The sequence below is a fragment of the Anolis carolinensis genome, chromosome 2 (assembly GCF_035594765.1).
Source record: "Anolis carolinensis isolate JA03-04 chromosome 2, rAnoCar3.1.pri, whole genome shotgun sequence".
Lineage (NCBI taxonomy): Eukaryota > Metazoa > Chordata > Lepidosauria > Squamata > Dactyloidae > Anolis > Anolis carolinensis.
This window is the reverse complement of record NC_085842.1, coordinates 59,242,584-59,264,236: the sequence shown is the minus strand read 5'-3', so window position 1 is coordinate 59,264,236 and position 21,653 is coordinate 59,242,584.

The window sequence follows — 21,653 nt, the reverse complement described above, 5'->3', positions numbered from 1 at the left end:
AAAAGAAGGCAACCTTGTTGCCTTCAAGCTATCATGTTTCTAATAATGTAATGGACTGGCCAAACACATTGATAGATTGGAATTAATCAGGTCAGTGGTTCTCAACCTGGGGTCCCCAGATATTTTTGGCCTACAACTCCCAGCCAGTTTATCATCTGTTAGGATTTCTGGGAGTTGATGGCCAAAAACATCTGGGGGCCCACAGGTTGAGAACCACTGAATCAGGTTATTCTAAAACAGACATAAAATAGAGATATGGGTCTCATTATGCTTGTAATGGATGCTCATTACCATATTTATAGTAACTGTTGCTGCTATTAATAACAATCAGATTAACCCTAGAATGTGTTTCTTTACTAAAGTTTGTGAGAAATGTACAGTTCCTCAGATAGATGGGAATGTGTACCTAATTGGGTAATTGGTTAAGTGATGGAAATTATCCCCCCACCCCCATTTTTAGTACTGGAGAGTCAATCCTTTCAAGTCCTTGACTGGGATTTCTTACCTCCACCCACTTTAGGTTCAATTTTTCCCCTATTCTGAAATTATATTTCAACAAACATTGTTCTGGGTCAATTAACAGTCAATAATACTTTATGTTTTTTAAAATAGTGGGTACTTAAAGAAGTGTTGATGTACCTGAACTTTCTGTTTTGAATTGTCAGCACCAAATGCCTACTCCAATGGGGCATTTTACCTCTCTAGCCACATGCACCACATTTAAGGCTGCCGGAAAGAAACCACAGAGCATCATTTATTTGTGTTGTCGAATGATTTACGTCATCATTTCTTTATTGGCATGAATTCTATTGCATGAAAAAAATGCTTCCTTCCCTTTAAATATTAGTTGGTGGAGATATCTAATGTATGCTCTGGAATCCTCCAGATATCTTGCACTGCAGTTCATAGCATCCTCAAACTCCATGACATGTACCTTGTTGTAAATTATTTGCAAAGTCATAATCTCTTTCCCGCTCTCTCACTTTCACTCTTGCCTCCTTCTCCTGGTAGAGGTAAGAGTATAGCTACACCCAGAGCCAGCCCTAGGTATTTTTCAAGTGTAGGCGAACAGAATTTTGGCGCCCCCCCCCCCCAACCAATCACTGAAAAATAAAAGCGTTGGATAAGTGAAAATGTTTGATAATAAGGAGGGATTAAGGAAAAGCTTATTAAACATCAAATTACATTAAGATTTTACAAATTAAGCACTAAAACATCATGTTTAACAACAAATCAACAGAAAAAGCAGTTCAATACCTTGCGGAGGCAGGCCACAGGAGACAGGAGTTGCCTCGATGGCGCCCCCAACAAGATGGCGCCACAGGCAACTGCCTAGTTGGCCTGGTGGTTGAACCGCCTCTGGCTACACCACACAACTACAGCAGACTAATACCACTTTAAATGTCATCCTATGGAATCCTGGGATTTGTAGTTCCATGATCTATATAGATTTCTCTATATAGACATCCTAGAGTGGAAAAGCCGGCTGAGAATGTCAGCCTCCTTGAGGTAAGCAAAGATAATTCCATATATTCATTTATCCAAGTGTTATCCAAATGATTCATGTGTTGTGACTCAGTCTCAACTCTAGGCTGATAACTTTGGATTGATGACCAGCTCAAACCATCCTAACTGATTAACTTCTAATAAAGGAAAACAAACAGTTAAGATGACTCACTGACATTTGGGATGTTGCTAGGATCATGATGTGCTGTTACTCAGACAAACTTCATTGAAGCTTGACATCTTACAGAATGGGTACTCACTTACCAATGCCTGAGAAAATGGTCCTCCAGCATTATTCTATAGCAAGCATGGGCAAACTTCAGCCCTTCAGGTGTTTTGAACTTCAACTCCCACAATTCCTAACAGCCAGTAGGCTATTAGGAATTGTGAGAGTTGAAATCCAAAACATCTGGAGGGCCGAAGTTTGCCCAAGCCTGTTTTATAGTATGCTTTTGCCAGATGTTGACCATAGTGTCACTCTGGATGATTTAGAAATGCTAAAGAGGTATTCTCTCGATGCATTTTCTAGGTCCTCGCTATGATTCTAAAATATGCTTCTGCCCAAATTTGACCACAAAGTTGCATTAGAGGACTAAAAAATACTAGGGAAGTTTTTCTAGGTCTTCCAGTATGGTTCTATGGTATATGTCCAGTGAAAGTTCATTTCAAAAGGGGTTACAGTTATTTGTTTCCCTGTGAATATGGGGGTTGTACTGTACAATGATACCTTGAGTTAAGAGCTTAATTTGTTCCATGATCAGGCTCTTAACTTAAAATGGTCTTATCTGAAAGTGAAATGCTATTAATCTGTTCCAGCCTTCCGAACCCCCAATTTTTTGTTACATGTTTTTAAATATGAAAGTGTACTTAATAAATAATACATAAATGCACATCCATATGGAAAAATAAGAAAAGAAAGATCAACTTTAAAATGGTAGAAGAATAAAGTTGTGGCAAGAAAGCATATCTGAGGCAACAATACTAGTGTTGGCCAGTGTAACAGGAAGGTAAAACCTATGTATGAAACAATAAAAAAGATCAGTTTTTAAATGATAGAAGCAGACATTTGTGGCAAGGAAGCACAAAGTAAAAAGGCAGAAGCATCATTTTCTTCATACTGTACTCATTCCAGCTTCCCTCCCTCTCTTGCTCTCTCTCTCTCTCTCTCTTCATGAAGCCAAACATACCAGGAATAAAAAAACTCACATAAAATCAACTAACACAAAGTTCCTTAAAGCAGACAAGAGCACGGGATACGGAGGCATTGAGGTTGCTCCCTTGAAGCCCTAAACCTCGTACTCTAGTACTAGTGCTCCCACTGTTGCTCGCTCTTAACTCAAAACCCTTCTCGTATGTCAAAGCAAAACTAGGGCTGAGTAATGGCTCTTAATTAAAAACATTCTTAAATTGGGATAGTCTTAAGTCAAGGTTCCACTGTACTTAGCCGAAAAACTGGCTTTTGTTGGCCATGGATGACTATTTGTTTTTGGTCATCCATTATAGTCACCAGACTTGGAAAATTCTTCTTAGATTTTAAAACAAGATGGAATGGTTCAGAATGTCCATATAATTCAGGACTGGAGATCGCTCAGAGAATCCATACCATGGTCCATGGCATCCTAAACTGCAATGTGGAATACTACAGGGATGTTTCCCTCTTCTTGTACTAGATTTTCCTTTCTCTTCCCATAGAAAATACCATGTTTAAGGGTGTGGGTCTTAAACTGGGAGTGAAAATCTTACATTAGTTTTGAAATCTGCATCTTATGCCTAATTTGTAAAATGTCAGTAGTAAAGAAAGAAAAGTTCCCTGTTTGAGGGGGGGGGGGGGGAACTTGCTTCTTTTTTAAGGCATCTGAACTGCACTGGTCCATTGCATAACAGTCACAACACAGCCAGTGGTAAACAATTCATTTGGAAAATGCATTGACTCGTTCATTAATTGAATTAGTCCCCACATAGATGGATGGCTCCTTTCCATGTATACATTTCTCTTCCTCTTGCATATAATGAGGGGAGAGGATCTGCAAATGACAAATCTGCAGTGAAACATACGACTGAAGACATTTCAAAGAGTTATTTATTATTTATGCAGCTCATACCCTTTCCTTTCTTCTGGTATGAGAGCTAAGGAGGCTCCTGCCAATTTAAAAAAATACAAAAGTTTAAAAACCACGAAAAGAACACATTTTTAAAATGCAGAAGTACATTTTAATGCACATTAAACTCAGTACCAAGATAAAAACATAGCCCCCCATTGAAAGATCCTCTACCATCATGACCTGAGGCCCCTTCCACACAGCTGTATAAAATCCCACATTATTTGCTTTGAGCTGGGTTATATGACAGTGTGGACTCAAATAAGCCAGTTCAAAACAGATATTGTGGATTATCTGCCTTGATATTATGGGTTATATGGTTGTGTGGAAAGACCTTGAGAACCAAAGTAAGTAAGTAAGCAAGTAAAAGTTTATTTGTATACCGCCCTCTCTCCCAAAAGGGACTCAGGGCGGTTTCCAATATAAAATCAGCATAAAACATTGTACAATAAAACACTGAAAACACTATAAAACGCTATAAGAATTATAAACAAAAACAAAACATAACAATTGACTAAAACAATCACATAAGCAGAAGGAATATAATCACTCAAATAACATGAATCTGCAAAGAAAGAGGGGAAAAAAAGACCACTGGGATGGAGGAGAGGATGGCCTGGAGGGACCACTAGAACTAAAATACAATGTTATATTCTAAGATGATTTCGGGCAGAGGAATATAGTGCACTGTTTCAAGTCAAAGAGATGGCCTGTGCAACTGCTATAGCTATGGGCTCGGTTATCCAAAGGTGCAGCGGAAGAGCCAGGTTTTAAGCAGCCTTTTGAAGGAAGCCAGGGTGGGTGCTTGCCGGATCTCCTCTGGAAGGGAATTCCAGATCCGGGGAGCAACAATAGAAAAGACCTGCTCCCTCGTCCCCGCCAACCGAGCCTGGGATGGTGGCGGGAGCGAAAGAAGTGCCCTACCGGATGAACGAAGAGGACGAGTGGGTTCATAGCGGGAGATGCGGTCAAAAAGGTAGGCGGGTCCCAAACCGTTAAGGCCTGTGCTTAGTGTTCTGCATATTCTTGTATTGTAGTGGAAACTTGTAATTAATTTTCTTTTAAAGATCATTGCCTACCTGCAGAAAGAAAACAGGGCAGCCAGTCAATTCTCTTGCGGGAGGGAATTCCACAACTTGGGAGTGGCCACCAAAAAGAGTAATAGTCTTCCTTTATTTAGTTCCCTAAAGGTATACAATATGAGTGCAAATAATTCAACTATTCTATCAGATATTCACTATTGTGCATGCTTGATTTGCATGCCATTTTTCCATAACTCAGACTATCTGGAAACTTAATACAGTTGGCCTTCCATGTTTGTGGATTTCCCTTTTGGGGATGTGATTATTTGTTGGGGTTTGATTGCTGAGGTTTGAATATTTTGCTGGAGTTAAGGGCACAGGGCCCCCCTGAAAGTGGAAAAACCATGAATAAAAAAATTCTACTTCTTACCCGAGAGAACACTTCTCTAGTTCTAGGGTTGCAACTAGCACAGTGGGTTAAACCACCAGGTACTGAAAATCTTGTCGACCAGAAGATTGGCAGTTTGAGCTGCAGGTTGGGGCGAGCTCCTGCCATCAGGCCTAGCTTCAGCTTACCTAGTAGTTAGAAAACAGCAATGTAAGTAGATAAATAGGTACCACTTTGGCAGGGAGCTGAAAAAACATGCCAGCAAAATTCGATCAGGAAAGCGTCTATGAACATCAGCCTCCTTGGCATGGAAAATGGAACAATAGCACTTCCCCATGGTTGAGTTGAGCACAGCCTCCACATGCCGGAGATGAAAAACAGGAAGTCGTGCCTCTGTCTATGTATTGTCTGTCTGTTATTAATTGTGACGACATTGAATGTTTGCCTGACATGCATTCTGTAATTCGCTCTGAGTCCCCTCGGAGAGATAGTGCAGAATATAAATAAAGTATATTATAGTTGACCCTAAAATTGTACTGAAGAACCTAGAGATTCCTAGAGAGATGTTCTCTCATGTAAGAAATAGACATTTTTCAATCATGGTTTTTCTATTTTCAGAGGAGTCCTATGCCCTTAACCCCAGTAAATGTGGAGAGCTGACTATATGATAAAATATTGCAACAGTTCAAAATAATCACTAGCAAATATAGTATTGATCAACAATATAGAAACAAATCATGAAAATAATATTAATAATATTAATAAACAGATCAATGTGCATTTATAGATTTAATTCTATTACTCCTATGTAGAATAACCCAGTGAACCAAGATTTATCTACACGTTCAATTTATCTATAACTTTCAATAACTGATTCAAAACATAGCAGGCCAGATTCTTATTCCATCCAATTCTGTATTTTTAAAATTCTGATTTATCTGAGTTTGTTGTTGTTTTTGTTGTTACCAGTAATAACAATAGCAGCAGAAAAAGAAGTATTTGTTTATTGCTTTTCATTTTGCAAATGTGCTAGATGTTTCAGAGAAAAACTGCAACAATCCATTTGTTTTGCCAGTCAGGTGTATTGAGAAGAGGTTTCAGTGCAGCAAGTCATGTCATTTTGTACTTGCCTTCCTTAAAGAAAGAACAAAAGTTTATCCTGCCTTGTGACCTTGCTCAGGAGGGGGCCATTTGGGGAGCAGGAAGTAGCATGGGGTTTGCTATTAGAAGTCTTGAGCTGTGTATGCCAAATGTTCCCCAAAGCTTATTATCTCTCAGATACAAGCAAGGAGGTGGTAACATCTTTCATTTGAGTCAGCCAGAAACGCCAACCAGTTATTGGACATTTTCAAAGTTTGTTAACTCTTTCAGACAAAGAGTCATCCAGAGGCAGCCGTGAGGGCCAAGAAGCAAAATAGAACAAAATCCAAAGTATACATTATGGTGATCTCCTTTTTTTACACCAGACAGATGGAGTGAAATAATGTAAGCAAACATTGTACAGGTTTCCAAAAATCACAATCTTCATGGGGCATGGATGTTAAAAATATTTTTGTGGGAAATGTGATCATGTGGAATGACAGAGCTGCGTCTTTTTGAGATGTTAAAATGCATTGCTTTAAGATGTTCTTGTAGGGAGGATTAAGGCAGGCCACACCCCATGTTGGCCATGAGATGGCTGGGGATACAAAACAGCCAAAGCAAAGCAGTTCAGTTTCCTTTCCCACTGATGGAAATAAGGAGATATTCTTTCAAATATGCAGGTGCATCCACAACCGGCCCTAGGTATTTTTCAAGTGTAGGCGAACAGAATTTTGGCACCCCCCCCTCCCCAAACCAATCACTGAAAAATAAAAGCATTGGATAAGTGAAAATGTTGGATAATAAGGAGGGATTAAGGAAAAGCCTATTAAACATTAAATTACATTAAGATTTTACAATTTAAGCACCAAAACATCATGTTTTACAACAAATCAACTGAAAAAGCAGTCATGACTGCACCCCCGTATGTTTTGCGCCCAAAGCGACCGCTTAATTTGCCTCATTGTTGGACTGGCTCTGGGTGCATCTACACTGTAGAATTAATTTAGTTTGACATCACTTTAACTGCCATGCTATGAAATCCTGGATTTTTTATGCAGTGAGACACCAGAACTCTTTGGCAGGGAAGGCTAAAGACCAACGATTCTGTAATCCTACAATTCCTATAATTCTATAGCATTGAGCTATGGCAGTTAAACTGGTGTCAAATGGTATTAATTCTATAGTGTAGATCAGAGGTTCTCAACCTTTGGTCCTCCAGCTGTTTTGGAGTTCAGCTTCCAGACTTCCTAGCAGCTGGTAAGCTGGCAGGGATTTATTGGAGTAGATACACTTTACATCAGATCCCTCGTGTCTGGGGCTACAAGCCACCTGGTGGGTGGAAGGTTAAGTGTCCATATCCTGAAAATTCTGTTATGTCTTCAATTTTTGTCTGACTGGAACATGTCCCATCTTTGTTCAATTCACCAAGATAGATGGCAGTGAGATGGAGAAAGAAAGATTCATCATCCCATTTTGCTTTACCTTTATGCATTTGTAAGTCACGTTCTGAAGAACAGAGGAATATGTCTTTTCCAGTACTATTCATGGTCTTAAACTTACCATACAGAGAGCCATTTAAGACATGTGAATACCTAGAAAGCCTTACAGTAATTAAATATCATAGATCCATTACAAAGGCGAGACTAAACGTCTTTCCCCCAGAGCTGCTAAGAGGCAGGCTGTCTGGAACCCCCTTCTCCCGAAGACCATGTCCCTGTGGAGGAAATGAAATAGAAACAATAGAACACATTTTATTGCAGTGCCGCTATTATACAGTGCAACATAGCCAACTATTATACTCAGTCCTCTCCCGCATGACCCCGCAGAGGATTGTTAGATATCCTTTAGAGGACAAGTGCCACAGAGTGGCTGTCATAGTGGCAAAATTCCTCACAATGGCAGCAAGGCTAAGGAAGCAACTAACTTCTGATAGGGATATCACTTGAAACCATGTAGATGTATCTTGTACAATGAACTTCTCCTGAGATGGGAGAATTCAAAATAACTATTCATTTTCTGATGGGTCTATGGCAGGGGTCCTCAAACTTTTTAAGTGGAGGGCCGATTCATGGTCCCTCAGATTGTTGAGGGGCCAAATTATCATTTGAAAAAAAAAATACAAATTCCTATGCACACTGCTCATGTCTTATTTGTAGTGCAAAAAAAAAATTAGCTTTATATATTACTATATTGCACTATACCATTATACCATAATATTATTAGTAATATTACATTTAATATTTAATATATAATTAATATTATTATATTATACAATATCATTATATTGTATTATTATTATTAGCCACCCTGAGTCCGCTATTGGGTGAGAAGGGTGAGGTAGAAATACTGTAATAAATAAATAAATATTATATTGTATTAAATTATTATCAATATTATATGTGTACACAATATATAATATTATTACCATATTATTCATTTACAATATTTCATTTACAATATTAGTAAATGAAAGAACAATACAATATTTAAAAATAAAAACAATTTTAACCAACATACTGTAAACTTATCAGGATTTCAGTGGGAAGTGGGCCTGCTTATGGCCAATGAGATAGTCAAGTAGGATTGTCGGGTGCCTTCAAGTCATTTCAGACTTTGGGCGAGCCTCAATCTAAAACTGAGGGCGGGGGCCAGGTAAATGTCCTTGGAGGGCCGCATCCGGCCCCCGGGCCTTAGTTTGGGGACCCCTGGTCTATGGACTGTAATAAATGTTGTTGTTTGTTATTTGGGGATATCCGTTTGGAGCAGTGGAAAAATTTAGTTTCCCAACATGCCTGGTTCCTGGATGACTGCCTTTGTAGAATTTTTAGGCAAGACCTGTTTTCCTTTCTCCTCCATTCTACTCATAAATAGCCAAATATGTGAGCGATTGTATTAAGGTTGGGTGGGAGAGTATGTGTGATGGATGGACAATCACTAGATAGTTCGGGGGATATTTAGACATCACCAAAATATAAATGGGTCTGTAATAGTCTTGGATTCATCTTAAAATTGGGTTATCCACGCACAAATCTGAATCTTACCAAACATTTTTACCCCATTAGTACTTCATATTCTCACGAATATTTCTGGTTCCAGCTCACTCAATGATCTGAATGAACTAAACTTATAGAATAACTAAATTCTGTCCATAAACAGTATTTAAAACAGGAGACTGGTCACAAAACCAACATGGAAGCCATATAGAACTCCTTGATGAAAAGAAGACAATGTAGTATATACAGTTGGCTCTCTGTAACAATGGGATCTGCATCCAACCACACTTCAAAAATATTTGGGGGGACATGCCAAAAAGCAAACATTGGTTTTGCTGCACACAGAGAACTACACTGATAAGTAGGTAATTGTGCTGTAACCTACTGCCATTTCACGTCTTTCTGGCATTTGTTTGAGTTGTTTGTTGTTTTATATAAGGTATGCCATTTTACTGGGCTATTTTGGAACCAAGCCCATTATACCCTTTAGAATGGTGTAGTGTTTGAAATGTTGGACAATGGCACAGCCTTTCAGGCCTTCTTAATGCACCACCATTGCTGACTCTGGCCTACATGCTCCAAAAAAGTTTAAAAAATTACAATCTGTTTTAAATTCCAGTAAGGATTTGCAGGGTAGCAAAGGCATTTTAGTCATTGTTGTTTGATACAGTACCATGATTCCTTGAATCCTTGTCTTAAGGTTATTAGATTGTCATTTTAGTGTATCGAATTATGTTTTATTATGTAATTGATGTGTGATTGTTTTAATATTGCTGCTAGCTGCCCCAGAGTCACTGTTGTGTCATACAGGACACTGGTTTCAAAAAGAGTGAAGTAATTAATGGAACAGTGCTTTGCCTGTTCCAAAGAGAAGACTTTTGGAATAGGTCTGCAGACATGAAGACTTCTTTATTTTGTCTGTTGAAGACTTTAAATGGAAGAATAATGCGGGAGAATTAGAATCCTTCTGCATTTATTCACGGCAGAAACATGGCTCTTTGTAGTTGAAATTATTAAGAACAATTAAGAGAAATGGCATGATTCTGCACACAAACCACAGGGAATTGCAAAAAAGGCTCTCTATTGAAACTCACTTTAAAGGCTATAGGTTAAAGTGAGGGTGTACATGTGCTTAAATGTACAATATATGGACCATATACTCTAGGTCAGGAGTTCCCAAAGTGTGCTCTGCGGAGCCCTTGGGCTTCCGTGTGTGATTGTGAGGGGTCCCACATCAGGTGGTGCCATGCTGCTGCCCTCTTTCCTTCTCCTCCTCTTTCCTCCTCCATTTGTTAGCTGTTAAACTAATTGGACATCGACAAACCCTGCCACAAGAAGCAGGCACATCGCTCACGTTAACTTTGAGTGTACATGTAACATTGTAACATTTTAATATGTTAATTAGATGTTATATCATTTATAGATTTAAATAATGAAAACTATTGTCTATGGTTCTTTTTTTTACTATTGTTTCCTTTATTTATTTATGTATATATCTTATTTTTCAAACTTCCTTATATGTATTGTGTGTAATATGCCTGATAGAACATAGATAGATTTAAACACTAGCCATTTCTTGGGGTTCAACAATAAATGTTTGCTTCAAAAAGGGCTCCATGGCTGAAATGGTTGGGAACCCCTGCTCTAGGTAGATAGTTTATATTCATTAGATAGATAGATAGATAGATAGATAGATAGATAGATAGATAGATAGATAGATAGATAGGCAGGCAGGCAGGCAGGCAGACTATATACACAATATACTCTAGAAGATAGACTATATGAATGCTGTGTGCATGGGCATGTGTGCACACATAAATGTGTGTTTAAAGACAGCTATAAAGATAAGGAACCGCAAATGTCCATAACATTAAAAAGTTCAAAATACATTTGATAACTGTATTACTATATTCTGTAAACTAAGATCAGCCTAAGAGATTGTATTTGCAGTGGCGCAGCAGGTTAAACTGCTGAGCCGCTGAACTTGCTGACAAAAAGGTCAGCAGTTCAAATCTGGGGAGCAGGTTGAGCTCCCGCTGTTAGCCCCAGCTTCTGCCAACCTAGCAGTTCAAAAACATACAAATGTGAGTAGATCAATAGGTACTGCTCCAGTGGGAAGGTAACGGTGCTCCATGCAGTTATGCTGGTCATATGACCTTGGAGGCATCTATGGACAATGCCGGTTTTCAGCTTAGAAATGGAGATGAGCATCAACCCCCAGTGGGACATGACTAACTTAAGGTCAGGGGAAAACCTTTACCTTTACCTATTAAATGCTTTTTGCATTCAGTTACATGTCTATGGCATGAATCTTGAATAATTCTTTCTTTGTTGAGAACAGTTGTAAAATTCCTTCAGTTTTTAAAAATATCTAAATGTATGTGCATTACAAAGAGAACAGGTGAGAGATGTCTCCATTTAGAGGTTTTATTTAACATAACGTCTTCACAACCAAAAAACTGAATGGAGGGTGGGGATTGTTGTGCAACTACAGGCTTGCTCGGCTCCTAGTCACTTTCGTTCCGTTCTGGAGTAAGTCAAATGATTGTGCTGGCGCTGAACTGGTATCCAGCTGAAGCCAACAAGAACAGCCTGTCACAGCCTTCTCCCAGGAGGCCCACCTCGCATCAACACTGGAACATTTAAATGCCAGGCTAAGACCTTCTTCTGGCAGAGATCTTGTCAGTTTTATTCATGTTACTGCTGTTTGATAATAAATGTATTGACTAATTTGACTGTGGTTTTCTTGGTGGTTTTGTGTTTTTGTGTTTGTAAATTACTCCCAAGGGTACATGACAGTTGAGTAGTCAATGAGTGAGAAGCAGGAGCTAGAACAAAGCTAAAGGAATAGTTACATTCTCCTTAGCTAAGTCATCCTGAATGGACTGAGGAGGGCAGGCAGGCTGGGCAGGCCATTACAATAGTTTTCTCATATTGAAAAATATTTACAGTCTAGATTCTGATCTTGGAAAAGGTACATTTTGGATGGCTATTCCCTGGACCCCCCCAGGGCTTCTCAGCAAGTGGCAAGGCTTTCTAGGAGCTGTATTCCAAATGAGTAACTTCTATAAGCTCTGCCCATTACAATCCTAGAAGCCCCCGATGGCGCAGTGGGTTAAACCTCTTTGCAGACAGGACTGATGGCTTGAAGGTTGGGTTACTGACCTGAAGGTTGCCAGTTGGAATCCAACCTGGGGAGAGCGAGGATGAGCTCCCTCTATCAGCTCCAACTTCATGCGGAGACATCAGAGAAGCCTCCCACAAGGATGGTAAAAACATCAACACATCTGGGCGTCCCCTGGGCAATGTCCTTGCAGGTGGCCAATTTTCTCACACCAGAAGCGACTTGCAGGTTCTCAAGTCACTCCTGACATGAAAACATGTCAGGTTGCAAGGTTGAGATAAGAAGTATTTGTGGAAATTCTGCATAATTGCTATAGGCGGAGGAGTCTTAAAAACTTTTTATATGGTCATCCTAGGCTGTGATATTGCAGTATTAATAATAAACTGCTATTTGGAGTAATAGAAACATAAAGTTGAAAGAGACCACAAGGGCCATCCAGTCCAACCTCATTCTGCCATGCAGAAACAGAGGATCAAAACACTCCTTACAGATGACCTAAAGGTTGCCGGTTAGAATCCAACCCGGTTTAAGTGTGGCATTCCAATTCTGGCAATTTAGCACATGAACAGCTGTGCAAGAACCTAACATTTAGTCGCAAAAATTATTGAACACTCTTGTGTGTGTGTGAATTTGTTCTAAGTGGTTGTCCTCCAAACTTTGAAACAGCTATCCAAGATACTGATGCTAAATATTGGGTTTAGCACCTTGGATAGCTCTTCTAAAGGTTCAGCATAAAACCAGGTTGTACTACTTTGCCATAGTGATGGTGAATGCAGTTTCAAACATGAAAAATCATGGATAAACAAGTTGGGGTTCTCCAGATATTGCTGGTGTAGCTCCAATCAGTAGATAAGATAGTGGTGGCTGATGGGAGTTGCAGCCATCTCCACTTGAAATATTATCTGTTGCCATTGTGACAAAACAGCAGTTCCATAGGCATTTTCTGTGGTTACTTTGCTCATCATGCCTGGCTTTGAGGAAAGACTCCCCCTCTTCTGAGGAAGATTTCATAGCAAAAGGAAATTAAGAATCCAGGAGTCTGTAGGTGGGTGGCAGCAGGAACAACAACGACTAGTAGTACAACTAGAATTAGGGGGAGAAAGACTATGGGATAGCCCTGGGAGTAATACTAAATACCTACAGTGGGCAATCTATATATCTCCTTAGTAGTTGGCTAACAAGAAGAGTAAAGGTGAATAAAGGTGTGGAACCTCCTGCCCAAAGGTTGAAAAAAATCTACTATTTTGCAGAATACTTAATCTGCAAAATTAAATCTTCAATTATCCCCAGACAGCATGGCTGTTGAATCCTTAATCAACAGCCATGCTGGCTGGGGACAATCGAAGTTCCAGTTGAAAAACATAGTCCATTATAGGAAAGACACTGTTTGCAAACAGAAATACCTGTATAAACAGTAGGGTTTATCATGCATAAAATGTATATACAGCTATGATTCTTCTAAAAATAACAATAATATTTTCCATAGTTCAGTTGAAGAGTATTTCACACCTGGGACTATGTTTATAACTTATACAATGTGTGCATGGGATATTGTTGCTAACAATTTGAAATCTAATAGTAACAACAACAACAACAACAACAATACATTTTATTTATATTCTGTCCTTCTCCTCTAGGGGACTTAGGGTGGGTTACAGTATTTTACACAGGCAAACATTCAATGCCTGAAATACAAATGAGTTAAATACAAATGAGACATACCAGCCATGGCAGAGGCTTTTCCTTAAATTTCTGGCTTTCTGCTCATTTCTGGATCCAAGGAGGTGCATTTTTCTCCCATGTAGCCGGCAAGATTGTTTGGAGAATCTCTTCGCCTTTTCTTGCAGAAGAGGTACCAATTTATCTACTCACATTCACATGTTTTCGAACTGCTAGGTTGACAGGAACTGGAGTTGACAGACGGGGACTCACCCTGTCTCACACATTTAAACTGTCAACCTTCAGGTCAGCAGTTCAGAGGCACAAAGGTATACCCATTGCGCCACCGCGGCTCCTATTACTAAATCTCTGTTTTAATTACCATAAATCAATTAAATTTGGCTTGCTAAAATTAATTTGGTTTCAATGTGAGAAGGTTCCAGAAGTAGAATCAGACAGAGCCCCCTTCTCCCAAAATTTTGCTCCTAGAGCTGAAGCATTTGCAATGTTAAACAACCAGGAGTTGATGAAATAGAAGGTTTCATTACAATCTATCTTCTGTTTCCCCCTCTGATCAAATCCACATACAGAACATATCCATTAACAGAAATGTAAAGGAAGATATTGGCAGCAAAGTAGAAAGGACATGTTTTTTGTTATGGATTACTTCTCTTTGTTATTCTGATCTGTATTCAGAATGATGTGTCAGTGCTTCTATGGGTATAAATGAGTAAATCAAACAAAGAGAATGGTCAAGATAACAGGACATGAAAAGGGGGAATCTATTACTGCTTGCCATCGTTGAACAACTCTGCATTTAACAACTATGTTATTTCCTCCAAAATGAACACTTAAAGGAGTAGCTTATTGTTCCAGGAACAAAGATGTAAATTTGCGGCTGAGAGGAATGTATTATTCCACCATTAGAGCCTGAGATTGTTAAATGGTATGAGGATGATCACGACTCTTTCTAACACTAATAATACTAACTCCAGCAGTGAGTGCTGACAAGAATGCTAAACAAAAAGGGCTGCTGAAGAAGCAAGAGAGTTATCGGAAGAACCCTTTATAACACAACCAATAGAGGCAGCCCCTGTCAGACGAGAACCCGAGCTCAATGAAGACTAAGCCCACAGCATGGGGGCATCCCCATGGCCCTTTTGGTGTCCAGGTGGACAATGTATTGGAGTCACTTTTGCCACTGCTGTTTTGCCTGTCAAAAGCAGCTCCCTGACAGAGAACCCTGCTAGTAATATTGCTTCAGAATAGTTCACAACAAAGTGTCCAGCCATACAATCACCAGAAGTGAAGTCACCAGCAAAGCTGTACTAGCGAACCACTTCTAGTTGGTGACACAGCAACGGGCCTGTTTTGTGTGTAGATATTGAATCAGGCAAGATCCAACTTAATCCAGCTCTCTACATCTCAAAAGGACTGGGAAAGCTTCCTGGAAGCTCTAGAACAAATTCCTTTTTCCTGATTAACAGCTGGAATCAGTCATATGTCATGTGGGCTCCTCATAGCAGTTGCAAGGTGAGTCTGCTTTCTGTGGCCTGTGTGTACATAGTAGCCATGGAACACTGACTTAATTGGAAAAGAAAAATGGAAAATGATGAGGGGGGGAGTCGAATGCCCCAGGGCTCCAAAGAGGGTTACTCCCAATTATGGTTGTAGCTACTGAGGATGGGGCAAATTCAGAGCATTGCTTCCCAAATAAGATTTCTTCCCCAAATGAAATTTTCTTTCATGTTTCTTTCTGGTCCTTTTATTACTCCTCTATATACCTTCGGAGCCTCCAGTGGCTCAGTGTGTTAAAGCGCTGAGCTGCTGAACTTGCAGACCGCAAGGTCCCAGGTTCAAATTCAGGGAGCGGAGTGAGCGCCCACTGTTAGCTCCAGCTTCTGCCAACCTAGCAGTTTGAAAACATGCAAATGTGAGTAGATCAATAGGTACCGCTCTGGCGGGAAGGTAACAGCATTCCATGCAGTCATGCCGGCCACATGACCTTGGAAGTGTCTACGGACAATGCCGGCTCTTCGGCTTAGAAATGGAGATGAGCACCAACCCCCAGAGTTGGACATGACTGGACTTAACATCAGGGGAAACCTTTACCTTTACTATATACCTTCTGAGTAATATCTTCATAATTTCTCCATCCCTTCCACTAAGTTCCTTTAACTTACATATAGGCTTATGTCCTGGCATTCTTTGAACTGGCATAGCTAGGAAAATAAGCTATAGTTGTCTGTATAACAGATATGTGTCTTGGGTGTATGCATACTGTGGCCAATCAACTTTTTGTGATCCCATGAATTTCATTAGGTTTTCTTAGGCAGGTGGTTTTGACAATCTCTTCTTACAGCCAACAGCAGTTGGTATTTGTTGGAATCATCTGTCCAAGTACTACCTAGGGACCTCTTCACATTCCTTGCCTGTGCCGTTTCTCTGCAATTGTGAGGGGCACTTCATGGCACCCCGCGCACCCTCCCTCCTTCCCCCATCAGGCGGGGACAACAGGACAGGGTGCATTGGAACCCTGTCACCTTCAGATGGAGGAAAGGGCAGCAAGATGTTGCTGCATTGTCCTTTCTCCCATCACATAAGGGAAAGGGCACAAAAATGCTGGTTAGTCCATTGAAGATATTCGAAAAACACGTACCTCTCCATAGTTGGTGAGGAAGTGTCTTATGATGTTTCCTTGACACTTGGAGGGTAAATGGGGTGGGGCCTACTGAGCATCATGTGATGGCTCTCGGCAGGTCCCACCCCCAAAGTGCTGCAAAGGGGCAATTTGCCCCAGTGTGATGAGGTGGTAGAACTGTCCCCACTTAGCTTCTAAGATCAGCTGGAACTTTAAGGTGTTTAGATGAATACCCCTCTTAATAAGGTAAAAGTAAAGATAAAGGTATCCCCTGACATTAAATCCAGTCATGTCCGACCCCTCTTAATAGGTTGGTCTAAATGCCCTATAAGCATCAAATCCAGTCTGATCTGGTGTATGTACAGTTATAACATTGTGATACCTCTTTAAATGTCATGGTTATATCTGGTGGAATCCTGGGATTTGAAGTTTGTTCAGGTTCTAGAACTCTTTGGTAGAATAACTTGCATTTTAAAGGCCTTTCCCTACACTGCAGATTCCAGATTTCCACAGAACAGTGCTATGACAGTTAAAGTGATACCAAAGAGCTACAATGGTGTACTGTGAAAGACCTATCAATATCTATTATGCGTGGTGTAAATTATGAAATGAATTTCAAACAGTTTTGTGGTTCATTTCCCCCCAAAGGTCAGGAGCTCTGCCAAGACACAAGTGCTCTCCACCTACAGAACCATGAAGCCAATAGGAAATTTAAAGTCACCTGGGATGGCCAAGAGCTTGTACATTGTTTCCATCCTAAATATCTTAGTGTCATCTTAGATCGAACACTGACATATAGGAAACACTGCATGAACACCAACCACAAAATAGCTGCACCCAATAAGATCCTGCGGAAGCTTACTTGCAGTACATGGGGTGTAAACTTTTTGGCACAAGTCTGCCCATGCAAAGCAGATGAAGGAAAATGCAGAATAATCACAGAATATCTTAAATCTACACCTGTTGATAAACAAGGTTGAACACTGTGAAAGCCACCCACTGCATGGCTATTGGCCTCCTCCCAGTAGACTCAAATCAAAGAAAAGCTTCATGAGGTCCACCACTCGACGTTCCCTCAGCAACAGCGAGGGTGTCCCTCTGGGCAGCTAAGCCAGGAAATCCCAGTTGGATGGCCCCCCATGAAGGTCAAACCAAGAATGGGCAACCTGGAAGTTCCTAAACAGACTCAGAAGTGGAGTGGGCAGATCCAAAGACAACCTGGCAAAATGGCACTACCTAAAAGAATCCTCTACCTTGTATGACTGTGGAGCAGAGCAGACAACTCTGGATCTGTATGCTTGTCTGCAGTGTCATGCCTCATGAACAGTGGAAGAATTGTTTGAGGCTATAGACAATGCGATCGTTGTTGCCTGTTTTTGGTCAAAAGATATTTAGTTACTTGTGCTCCTATTTTTATCAGTGTTACACTAATGTATGCAATTATTTTGATACAAAATAAATAAGGGGCTCTGTCTTCTATTTCTTTCTTACAAATGGAAAATTGGGATGCTCTGCACTAGGTGGGGTGAGTCTGCTAAAACTATTGATGAAGTTACTCCTATGGACTTTAATGGCATCTCTCTTCTAACACTCTTGATATATGCAATGGACCTATCATTTCAATTAATCATATTATGGGAGCATGCCTTAATTAATGCATGAATTAATATTTGTTAACAAAAACAAAACCAGCTTCCAACTGTTTACTTAACCACTGCTGCTGTGCTTTATAAATTATTTGTGGCTGGTAAAATCAGTCTAATTCTGTGACGTTCTTCACGAGTCTGCTCTGGTTACAACAATCAAAATACATAATTCAATTATATTTAACCAGAAGGAGTAATGAAGTGTATATAAAATATTATTCCTTCATTAGCATGTCTGCATTTAATTTAGATAAGGGAAATTGTTGGCAAATAGAAAAATATGCCCGGGCTGTTTTTCTTTCCGTTGTTCTGTATGATAACTTGTTGTTCCCCCAAAAACATACCTCCCCAGGTTTCAAATTAGTCCTGTGTTGAATAAAAATAATTTATCTAATGTGCATGAGAGTTGATTTGTACATTGCTGATTCAATCATTTTTCAATTTGAAATGTATTCACATAAAATTAAGGTGTTTGCTGATTTGTTAATTTGTACCTCAAAGGGTTTGTTGTTATTTTTGTTTTGTTTTTCTCATCCTAAGCGTGATAAGGACATTTGCACTAATAAGGATTTAATTCTGGGTTCAGTATCCAAATGTGTCTGTTTGCATAGAAATTGATACTAGGGGTTTTTCAATGGCTCTGTTGTTCTGCATGAATTTGAGTCTAGTGCTGAGCTCTACATCTATCTAGATAAGTTTTCAACCTAGACAGTGGACAAACAACTTCTTGCAAAGAGCGCTCTGTCTCAGCTAAACCTTTTTATATTTCCTATGTCAGCCTATGCCATTTCTAAATTTTCCAGAGTTTGAGGGCCAAGTATCAGGGCCTGGATCTCCTTCTCCAGTCCTTAATGAAGCGGTTCTCAACCTGTGGGTCCCCAGGTGTTTTGGCCTTCAACTCCCAGAAATCCTAACAGCTGGTAAACTGGCTGAGATTCCTGGGAGTTGTAGGCCAAAACACCTGGGGACTCATAGGTTGAGAACCACTGCCTTAAGGTGAGGTGGAGAGATCTCAGAATAAAGAAACCGCCCATGGATGCAACATGGACCAAAATGACAATGGCATCAAAACATAATGACAGAAACAGAAAAATATCTGGGACAGTGGAGCCAACAGCAGTGGAAGCACAGACTGGAGCAAATGTATGGGTTGTCAGGGTGTTTCTAGCTGTATCCCTCCTCTCACAAAATTGATACTGCCTTGTGATATTGCATTCATGTGGGACAGTAGAGAGGGAATGGGAAGAAGAACTGGATGACACACACACAGAGTAGAGACTGAGGAAGCCATGGGGAGAGTAGAGGAAGAGATCAAGGGTGCAATGACACTGTAGAATGAATGTAATTTGTTGCCAATTTAACTGCCATGGCTCAGTGTTATGGAATCATGGGAGTTATAGTTTTACAAGATCTTTAGCTTTTCTGCCAAAGAATATTGGTACCTCACCAAACTACAAATCTCAGGATTTCATTGCATTCAGCCAAGGCAGTTCAAGTGGTGTCAAACTGCATCCATTCTACAATATAGATGCATCCCGAGACAGACACAGGGAAAGAGAAAATGTACAAACTGGGAGGACAGAGGTCTCAATAATAAACATCTCTTTTCCAACATAAACCTAATTAATATACACATTTAAGCTTTTTAGTGTAAACATAACACAGGGCAACCTTTTCACTAACTTCTCTGTCTATGCACAGACTTTATTATCTACTTTGTGTCATGCCAAAAAGAGGATTATCACTAATGCAGGACTCTGTAGCAGTAGTAACGAAGTTAGTGTTCCTCTAATATTTGTGGACTCCTGGTTTTGTTTTTAAATTACCTAGTTATTATCATAGACTTGTTCGGCTGGCATTGCTCTTTGCCAATCACTCAGCAAAAGAAACTGCACCTTTTCTCATCTCCTCTGTAATAAAGGTAAAGAGCAGATTTCCTTTAATCTTCGTTTTTGAAATCTGCACTATTTTTCAAATGGCTATGTAAAATACCTAGGCAATTTAAAGCAAAGAAAGTTACTTTTATCTCTGTGTTAGATGCTGGATACCATCCTATTCATCCTTCTAATCCCTTTTTTTTCTTTCATTCACAGGGGGCCCTCTTAAAGAATCACGAATAGTTGTGATACAGTTCCTTCAGTTTTTGCCAAATTTTGTCAGACTGTTGTGTTTTCTTCTTCTACTCATCCTATTCCTTGCGGCTGGAGCTATTTGTAGCCATATGGATCTTAATTAGAACACTTCAATTTAAAAAAAAATTGGGAAAGGAATCATTTACTGACATGAATTTATGACTTGAAGACATTTTTTAAACAGTTCTTAGACCTAGGGTGCAAACACGTTATTTCACTGATACACTGAAATTATTAGAATTTTTTAAAGAAAGGAACAAAATGAGAGTTTTTTGTGCTGGAATGTCTCAAGATTTTTTTAAAAAATCATGTGATAGTGGGGACAAAATGTTGCAGCTAGTGCTTAAAATCGGTTTAAAATAGTCAGAAACAACATAAATGTAATTGGGATGTATTTGTTAAACTTGAGAACTTCGGCAACAAACACTGCAACCTTCCAAACATGTTTCTTCCCCTCAAATCATGTGGTTTTTGTGGCCTTGTGAAGATCCCCTTTTAATATCCCCTTTTACAACATTCTAAGGGCCTTTCCAGACAAGCCCTATATCCCAGGATCTGATCCCAGATTTTCTGTTTATCCCAGATTATCTAGTAATGTGGACTCATATAATCCAATTTAAAGCAGAAAACCTGGGATATAGGGCCTGCCTGGAAAGGCCCTAAGGTACACATTTCCCCCATATAAACATCTTTTAAAATGGGGTACATCTTATAATAGCAGGTGCTTTTCTTATATATAAATAAAACTGTTTTTCTGTTGGTGGTACTGAATTTAGTGTGCATCTTATAATCAATGATGCCTTAGAACCGAAGAAACAGGGTAGTTGCTTTTGTGTCCTTTCATCAAATTATTTCAAATTATAATAATTGTGACCTTTCTGAATAGAAATATATGGTCTTCAAAGGTGGTCACACTCTGGATAAAAACAGTTTTCGTCTTCACATGCATTGTTTTTATTTATTTATTAGACTGTACTATAGCCTGCTTTTTCCAATCAGAAAATGTCCAACATTACAAAATATTCGGAGGGGAAAGAGAGGTAATGTAATGTAAGCAGAAAGGTGATGACAGTTCTGTAGATTTCAGATATTTTTATTTAGTTTAAAATAAATACAGCAGACACACAATAATCAATACAATATACAATACATCTCATAAAACTTTTTGTGTCCACTGTTGCTTTCACACTTATGCCTAGTACCTTTCTATTCCTCACCCCCATGTTCCCCTCCCCCGAGCCATTTCTTTTATATATAATCTGTCCAAAATTTCATTTCCTCTTGTGGAGGTAATTTTCCATCCTTCTTTTTGAATCCTCTTTCGATAAATTTTCCTTAGACATCATCAAAATCACTTTGT